This window comes from Oryzias latipes, chromosome 1 (assembly GCF_053564925.1).
Source record: "Oryzias latipes strain Hd-rR chromosome 1, Olatipes_Hd-rR_3.1".
NCBI lineage: Eukaryota > Metazoa > Chordata > Actinopteri > Beloniformes > Adrianichthyidae > Oryzias > Oryzias latipes.
In genome coordinates this window covers 21,629,266-21,639,169 of record NC_136237.1, presented here as the reverse complement: position 1 = coordinate 21,639,169, position 9,904 = coordinate 21,629,266, and the positions used below count along the sequence as shown (strand labels likewise).

General features: G+C 37.1%; 1 long non-coding RNA gene across 1 annotated transcript; it reads left to right on the top strand.

Annotated features, from left to right (window-relative positions):
- Nucleotides 1-2,346: 2,346 nt before the first annotated feature.
- LOC144994199 (uncharacterized) lies at nt 2,347-8,817 on the top strand. Its single transcript, XR_013657631.1, has 3 exons — nt 2,347-2,744; nt 3,693-3,814; nt 4,368-8,817. It is a non-coding gene; the product is annotated as an uncharacterized LOC144994199 (long non-coding RNA).
- The last annotated feature ends 1,087 nt before the right edge of the window (nt 8,818-9,904 follow it).

Here is a 9,904-nt window from a genome sequence, read left to right as displayed (position 1 = left end):
GAAATACATTTAATGTCCTGTCCACATTGTTTTCCCACAAACCTTTGTGGCTTTGCTGTAGTTTAATGTTTTTTTTAAATGACCACACAAGGGAGACGCACTAATTAACTTTTCATTTTAAAAAATCACACGACAGATCTATATGAAAAAAATACAAACAAACAAAAATTTAGTTTGATCTTTTTTTACGATTTCAGTTTAGAACAAACTAAAGACAAACTTATTTAAAAACTCTGAGAATATTCTTATACAACATGCCAAAGAGGTCAGAAATCTTACATCGTAAGCATCCGCTTACATCCACACAGCCCATCAATAATTAGGTTAAATGTGATCTCACTTGAACTTGAGAGGGGATGTATAAGTTAGCACATCTTCTTTTCTTCTCTGCAAGTGTGAGACACAGAAAGACAAGAGTCACTGAACATGTTTTTGTGATGAAGCGTTAAAATTTGTACCTAACTGCTTTCACACAACACCCGGTGAGTTTTAAACTGTAATTTTCCTTTTTAAATTTCCAGCTGGCTATTGAGCTGACGTCTTGGCTTTGTTCATTTTTGCAGCTGCTGCTTTGGGTTACAAGTAGATGGCCTCTCTTTCAACTGAGCTTGAGGTGTTAACTATCATGTTTTCCCTTTTGGTTTTTGCCCTCTTCACACTGGTTGGGATGATCAATGAGGACTATATGCACCCTAACAGTATGTTTTCAAATTACACATGAGAGCGGAGGCTTCTTTTTGCTTTTTCATAATTTTTCCCATCGCATTTGTTTTTTTTTTGCCAATGCCAGACGCTTACACAACTTTCAAAAATATGTCAGTTGGCTTTTAAACTCATTAGGACAGGGGTTCTCAAAGTGCGGCCCGGGGGCCAATGGCGGCCCGCGGGAACATTTTTTGTGGCCCTCATTAAAAAAGAGCCAGATCAAGTTCTTCTGAGGAAAAATGTTGTTTTGGCGAGAAGAAAATGCGCTTTTTCTTGCCAAGTGAACAAATGCTTACTTTGTCGTCCCTTAAGGGCTGAATGTGCCTGATTTGCAAGCAAGTAAATGCAATGCTCAAAGTATTCACTATAAATCGTCACTATGTTACAAATCATAAAAACTATGACAAATTTACCGGCGCAACAATAAGCTTCAACAACAACAACGAGGCTATGCTGCACAGCAGATGTTTACAAAAATGTCTAAATCCAGTGAAGCTGTGACAGAAGCTAGCTACGCTGTGGCTTTGGAAATGGCCCGGGGTAGCTAGACCTTAAGTCACAGGGAGTTTGTAAAAAAGATGGATGCTGAAAGTAGCTGACATTATTGGTCCAGAGCAAAAGAAAAAGTTTGAAGAAATAAGTCTGTCAAATGAAACAATTACAAGACGAGTAGAAGATCTGGACAGCAACCACCGACTGCAACTGGGAAAACGTCTGGAGGGCCTGGTTAACTGTACAAATGACACTTGGTCATTATTGTTATTAAAAACAACTTTTCTCTTATTTCCATTTTTTTTTTACCATAATTGGCCCCCAGTCTAATGTCGAGTTCCTAATTTGGCCCTCCGCTACAAAAACTTTGAGAACCCCTGTATTAGGAGATCTGTGAAACTGAATGACGTAGTTTGTAATTCATTTGCTAATGTTTTATAATAATTTTTAAAGCACATGACATAACAAAACTGGAAAACTTTAGAACTTTATGAGTTTGATGTTACCGCCTAATTTCAAAAGTTTTCTGAAAACATAAAAAGAAAAAAATGCAGAGTCCCAACTAAGTTACAAGAAATTAATTTTCTTCCACTTCCACCTAACTGTTATTTGAAAACATGAGGGAAGTTCTTCTGAAAAAAGGGTTTTATTTTTGTTTTTTTAGAAAGGCAGTAAAAACTTAAACATATCCTTATGCCTCATGCTTTTCTTTGATCATAAAATAACAGATAATAAAAAAGGCATATTTGTGGTAATCATGCAAACAAAACATATTCCTAAATCTGCAAACTTTGTCTTCTTTTAATCATGTAAAATACAGTTATTTTAAAGGAAGGCCAATGACAGTGTGTTTATTTTATACCCTGCAGAAACCAGCATGATACCCCACAGAGAGGAGCTGCTGGTGTGATGGAACTGATGACGCATCTAAGAAGGCAAAAGAGAAGTTTTTTCTCCAAGTAAACTCTAATGACACGTAGGTGTCAAAAAGGTGTTGCTGTTTTTTTGAGCCAAGTTGCAGCCCTTTCATTTTTGTTTTGTAATGTTAGACCCTCTGAGAAGGAGGGTCTAAGGGCAGAAATGCCCAGTTTAGTTTAGTTTAGTTTAGTTTAGTTGAGTTTAGTTTAGTTTAGTTTAGTTTAATTTAGTTTAGTTTAGTTTAGTTTAGTTTAGTTTAGTTTAGTTTAGTTTAGTTTAGTTTAGTTTAGTTTAGTTTAGTTTAGTTTAGTTTAGTTTAGCAATCAGCTTTTGTATTTTCAAAGAGATTTTATGTTTTGCACAACTAGCGAAGCCCGTTGAGACAACTGTGTTGTAATATTGGGCTACATTAACTGAGCTTTTATTAGTATAGTCTTCCTTCATGAACTTTGAACCTGTGTTTGCACTGTAGTTGAGGATATACTTGTAATTTGCTTCCTGGATGAAACAATGTGATATACTAGATAGAGTCTCTCACTTGCTGTCCTTCTTTTTTCTTTCTCTCTTTTTTATTTTTTTCCCAGTATTTTGAACTTTTATTTTGAAGTTCGCATTTGGGACCAATCAAAGTAAGTCTAAGACGACACACGTCTTTTGATTTTTTTGTCTGCCCAGTTTGTAGAGTAGAAAAAAATGTGTAATAGGTATCATTATATTGATATCTGTTGTCATTTGCAAATTCGCGCTTATGATGTAAAAATTAATGGAGACCAGAGAAAGAATCAAGAAAAAAGAATTTGTTCTTCAACTTGTTTTGGTTGAAAGAATAACACACACACCCTGGAACAGACTAGCATCCTGTCCAGGGTGAACCCCAACAGTGGTCAGGACAGGCCCCGGTGACCCTGTGACCCCGAAAGGGATAAAGCAGGTAAAGAAAATGGATGGAAAGACAAACACATCACAAAGTAGCCCTATTACTAAACTGTACATGTTGCTGTAATGAAGAAGTTTCCCATGTGGTACTTTTCGTTAACCTCAATGTAACTGTGAATTGTTAACTTAGACATTAATAGATGTCCATTACTGAGCCATTTTATTTATTTACTTTTCATCTTAATTTAAACCAGAGTTAATATTCATAGTTTTGTATTTGCAGAAACAAATCAGTGTTGTAAATTAGCTTGTGGTCAAATTTTGAAAGTTTTTTTTTTTTAGATGATTTTGATAAAATGTTAAAAGCCACGTATTGAAACTAAATAATATCTGTTTTAATAATTCTCATAATGATATTAATTCACATTTCTGAACTACGTTCTTCTCGTGTTATTTAGGTATATAGCTGAATGTATTCACAAATAAAAGACTATTATTCTCTCTATGTGTCGGTGATGATTACAGTTACTGTTCAATTAGAGAACAATGCACCCTAGTGGACACACCTAGGTATTTTTTCCCCACTTGTTCCTTCTTTAAATTGAGTAGAAATGATGCAAACAAATAAATGACATTATTTAATATGTGATAGTTGGTCAGTTTGTGTTTTATTGAATCCTTTCCGTGTTCTTTGTGTTAAGTTTTGTGTAGATGGAACTACCATTCACAAGCTTTGAGTTGACCTTTATCATCATCGCCTTCCTGGTTTTTTCCCTTTTTGGCCTGGCTTCAGTTTGCATCGAGCCAAGATATGGTCGTCCAGGTAAACAAATGTCTTCTGCTGTAAGAAATAAAACAACAAACATGGTCTTTAGTGATGATGCTTACTCTTAGTTCCATTCTTAGTTTTTTGGACAGTTTAAAAAGAAATCTCCAAACAAGTCAGACAGAGGGAATCCGTTAAAAGCCCCAAACACTGTTTCTTATCTGTCTTGAATGGATGCATCAGTATTTCTTCATAGAGGTCAATTTTAGTCCATTTTGGGAAAAAACACTCTTTCAACAATAAGCATATTGTATATTTTGTATAGCTGGCTGCATAAAAAGAGAACACACACAAAAAAAATTGTAAAATCCAATATGGCATCACACAACACATTGAAACAGCAGCTCAATAACAAAAGGTTTCTAAAGTAAATATATCTAGCTTTAGGTGACAATAGTCCACATATGATCTAATATATTCTTTAATTAGTTTTCTGTCTTGTGACCAGAGAGCACTACAACTACCTGTACACTGTATATGTCCAAGAATACAATTCCCCATTTGTTATAAACCCAAACTTGACCTTATTTCTTATTTTCTGCTCCTATAGGGACTGAGGCATATGACCAACCATAACCCAGAGGATGTCTTCTGCTCAAGTCAAGCCGATCCTGCCAAAGGATATGCAGAAAAATTGAGCATCACTTTCTGCTTCCTCAGAGACTGTCAAACCAATTCCCAGCTCTATTCCCTGCTTCTCACATGTTCTTGCAAGTTTTCAAAGACGTTCACACTTTAAAATGAAGTTTTAAAGTCTTATCTGAAAAGATCAAAACTTCTTTTGATATTTGCAAAGAAAAAAACTTGAGCTTTAGATGAACTAATAACGTATTCTGTAATCAGACAATGTCTATGCATTGAAGCTGAATCAGTCAACACAGAGATGTCAGGAGGTTGGTGCTGTTTCTTTGTATTTTAGATAAACTCATATTTCAAGATAGAAGATAAATGGATTTTTATTAGCTTGTTAATGTTTAAAATCCCATTTTGCCTGAGGGTATTTAAGTTCTTTTTGAGATGATAATAATTGTCCACTTCAAATGATTTTTTTAACCACACGATTGTTGTTTTAAAATGTAATCACTGTCTTGAATCACATCTTTAATTGATGATCTACAACCACACATACTTTTTGGCACCATGTTTGACCAATCAGGGACTTGGATTTAGTAGTGACGTAAGGATGGCATTTATTTGAATTGACCAAAGTGCCAATCATTTAGAAATTATCATGGAGGAGATATTAATAATTGCAGTTTATTCTGAATTATATGACACCAAGTCCTTCATAGATTGGAATACAGCTGTGAAAGAAGACGCCTGGAGCAAGATTTGCAAGATTTGGACCTCTTTGACATTTTACAACAAGCCTCTTCCAACTGCAGGGGGCAGACATGCAGTAGTAAACAGTAGAAAGAGAAAAAGGCCCTTTCTGCATGTCCAGTGTGAACACTATGGGCCAAGAATCCGCGTTGAGGGCATTCTTGAACATTTGTCACATGACTAGTGTGTATGTAGCTTCACACAGATGTTAAGGCTGTGTCACACAGCCACAATGTACATTTTGCGCATTTTCCACCTATGAAATTTCGGTCTTTCAATTCATAAGTGATTCTTGCGTTCATTTTCGATGTGCGCAGATGTCCGTCGAAGGTTTCAGCCAACGGCTCTTTACATTTTTAGGTCGTTTGAGAATTACAGAGAACACGTCCAGTGGACTCTAGCTCTGGTCCTCATGAGCATCCGTCCTGCTTGATTCCAGCTATCCCTCCTCTGATTGATGAGGGTTTTCTGGACCAACTGCAACTAGAACCGCTAAAAAAAACAACTACGACAATTTCCAAAGACCGTGATAAAAGACAATAGATGTATAGAATGGACAGGACTCCAGACTATCAAAGTGGCTGTCATTAGTCTGTTTGAAATGCTACTTTTGTTTCTATTGACTCCTAAAGCGGTTTATTTCTCAAGAGCCTGAGAGGTCCAAACGATACTCACAGAAGTAATCAAACTCCACCCTGTGTGGCAGACTACTGACTTGTGGCTCGTGAGGCTCCTGACTGGTGGCATCCCGGGGGTTAGAGGCCGCTCCCTATTGAGTTTGACCCTCGACCTTTAAGCTTTCCATCACTCCTCTGTAGTCAGCCCTCAAACTGTTGTCAAAGCAAGAAGGAAAACCCCAGAAATACAGACTTAGGCTAAGTCTGTCATAGGAATTGCGCTTTTTTTTTTTACACCTCACTCTTCCTGGGACTCAGATTGTGTGATGCGGGGTCATTTGTTGTGTATTGGCAGGGCGTTTCTCTTCATGTGTATAAAAGTACATTAGGTTTTGCATTTGCCAGTTAGAGATAAAGAGTCTTAAGAGTAATTAAGCTTTGGCTGGCTGCAGCGCTCATTAACACTGATGACCTTCAACAGGTCAGCTATCAGTGTAACGATGGACAATGAACTGACCCATCAGATCACAATCAGCACTGCAAACACACACAGGCGTCCACCCAAAAGCCTTCAGACATCACGGCACTTTTATCTCTCAATGCCTACTCTGCTGCGTTTACTTCATGGAACTCTGGGCAGAATTAGATTATAAACTAAACATATGTTTCAATTCCTAAAAATGCACAAATTTACAATACTTTCATGACCTTCTGAATGTAAAAAAGGGTCTGGATAGAAACCCATTTGAAAGATTTGTTGGAACAGTCAATAACTGGAACTGAAATTTACTTTCCAAAAACAACAAACGCATTAGTGTCTTTCTTAAAACACTAAAAGTAGACCAGTTTATTTAAATTTTTTATGTACATATTTGTTTTGTCAGTAAAAAACAAACAAACAAGATATTAAAGTTATGGTGACTCTTCGGGGAATTTTAGACATACCAAAGGCCGACACAGTTCTCTCAATAAAATATGATGCTTCTACATCCTTCTTCTAAAGATCACTTCATTTAAATTTGAGAAGGAAAAAATTGCAAAACCACAAAACATGAAGACAAAATGATTATTCAGAGGTGTGCAATCCCACTAGCCCTCTTTTACAACACATTAGCTGTGGTCACATGTGCGAAATATCTTTGATCAGATCAAAGATTGGATTAGAATTGAACCTTGTACTACATGGGCCCAGAAATACCTTATCCGATTATAACAAACGTTTACATACGCTACACCTTCGGTCGGAATAAATCATTTGGACACACGCAGAACTCTCTAAAATACCGGAAACGACCGTAGAAGAAGAAATGTTGAGTTCCGTTGTATACAAAAAAACCTGCAGCATAGAGCGAGATGATCTTCTAAAGGTTCTTTTATTATTGTTATGATTATTATAAAGTGCATGTTCGCTCAAAATCTTTTTTAATCCATGCTTTTTGGCTGAACGGAGCTGGAAGTAGGGTTAGGGTTGGGCTAATATGTGCCAACAACAACATCTAGCCATGGATGCACCTAAAATCTATGCGGGCAATGCCGCAATGTGCACCTTGACTGAGTGTAAATATGTGGGAATAACATCAGCCCCTTATTTCTGTCTGGACAGGACTGGAAACATAAATTCACATGATTGTTTACATGGTTTCTCAGGACTGGGCATCGTTTCTCCCTTCAAAAGCCACCGCCGTTAGCTCACATAACAGTCTTAAAGCCGCTCGTCTGCTTGGCTGCTCGCTTAAGCTGAGCGGCCGGATGAACTGCGGTCCGAAGCCTCCTCTGGTGCGAACACTGTAACAAAGCAGCCTCCCCTGCCCGCAAAGACGAAGCTACGAGTCCTGCTGCTCTGGAGCGGCACAACGTCTCTGCATTATGCAAAGCCAGCGCAGTAGTGACCCACGATCAGAATAAACTGTTCATATGAACACGATCGGATCAACAATCGGCCTTATTTCGATCCGACAGAAATTTTGATCCGATTGAGTCTGATTGGGGCAGAGTATTCAGAACGGCGTGTTTACATGACGCATTTTTATTCTGATCAGGTGTTCATTCCGATTACTTTTGGCCATGTAACCGCATTTGTTTAAACTTCAGCTATTTGATATGTATTCTTACTGCCCATCAAAAAAGTGTCAATTTTATTCCAGTAAACTTCTCCGTGTTTTGAAAAGAATTTTTTTTTTAAAAGAGACTTAACTTTCCATAGTAAAAATTGAAAGTTAAGTTTTGAACTAGAAGCAAATTTGCCCTCAGAAGATCTTCCAGTCAAAGTCTTTTCCTACGCATGACTTACATTAATGCAATTAGCAAAAACAGAAAACAAAATATAGAATCCAACATTTCTGGGTCTTACTTTCATTTCAATATACTTTAAAATACTCTCATACTTTGAATATATAATAGAATCTTAATGTTATTTTATTTTTCAAAATCTTGTAGAAAATGCTCAATATTATTGAATTTTCACAAAATATGTTAATTCTCTGAACATTTTTTTAAACTATTTTAAAAGTCAAATAGGGGAGCCGGTTTAGCTTGTGCTGGTTTGTGGCGCCTTACGTCCGTGAAACCAGGATTCAAATCCAGGCTGCTCCCTGTTCCCTTCTCTACCTCTGTGCCGGTCCCAAGCCCGGTTGCTTTGAGAGGGTTGCGGCAGGAAGGGCATCCGGCGTAAAACATTGCCAAGTTTACCATGCGACTGATGGGAAAAGCCGAAAGAGGAACAATTTTAAAAGTCAAATATGGAAAACTTGTCAAAGTCCCATGCAGAAAGCTTAGAAATTTTTAGTAAATTTAATAAAAATATTTGAAATCCAAATATCATATAAGCCCTGCAACAGACTGTTGACCAGGGTGTACCCCACCTTTCCCCAACAGTAGCTGGGATAGGCCCCAGCAACTTCATGACCTCAAAAGGGATTATGCATGTTTAAAAAAATGGTTAGATAAAATATCATATTAATTGAATAGCATTATACCCCATTTTGCCATGAAAAAACTGTATTCTAAAAGTTGTAAAAATCTTGAAAGTTTGAAATGTTTGAGCCCTTATGTATTGTTTAATCAGGCTGAAATGTTACTTAGAAATCAAATAAATGAAATCTGGTTTCGAACATTTAAGATGATTTTACTTTTTTTTGTCATTTCAAGAGACCATAAATATATTTCAAAGTTTTTAATTTAAATTTTAATTGACAGAGAGAAGTTTTTCAAGGGCTTCCCCATGTGGGTCAGAGTGTGTGTGCCTCTCACATAGGGGAGTGTTTGAGCAGCCTGGGTAATCCTCGTAAAGACGTATAATCTCCCAGGGAGAGCAAATATTACAACCTGCTCTAATGAGTCACACAGAAAACCTGTGGAGAGAGTTTGGTATAATTCTGTTGTCTGCTTTCCGAAGAGCACGGCAAAAAAAAAAAAAAAAACTGAGGTCCACCAGCAGCAGTCAGCAAGCAGAGGACTACCAGGTGGTTCTGAATGACAATTAAACCAGAATTAACATATTCAAATGGAGAAAAAAAAGTTTTTAAAAAGACAATGGCAGCTGAAATGCAAAAAAACTGGTCACCAAAGGAGAAAAATAAAAGAATGTTTGCCATGGGATGAGTGCAACAGTGCACACACTGAATCCGTCTGGAATCTTGGTTATTTTAAGCAACATTTTTGCAAACATCATAAAGCAATAAAAGCATATTTACAAAAGACACCCGGATGCAGATGTATAAACACTGCGATAGCAGTGGCAATGAAAGAAAAAAAATGCATCTGGAGAAATGCAGGTCCATGTGACTGTTCAAAGTGACTACCAGTCCTGCCGTCCATTAGTGTCCTGCTGCTTCTCTAATCCTCATTCAAATGTAATAGCTGGCATTTCATCTGTATATGTTAATTCATTAGCTGGTTGCTGAATGGAGTCTCAGTCCACAGAGACAGTCGTGGGCAGACACACTAATGAGTCTCCACTGCAGAAGACTGCAGAGATAATGCTTGCAAGTCTGCTGGAAAAAGGATAAAAACAAACCAGGTATTAGTTCAGCCAACAGCATTAATGACATGCAAAGAAACTCTTTGTTTATTACTAAATAAAAAAATACATTTCGTCATCAATATTAGAATATGAGTTACTCTGGGTGCATCATGAGAACTTTTTCTC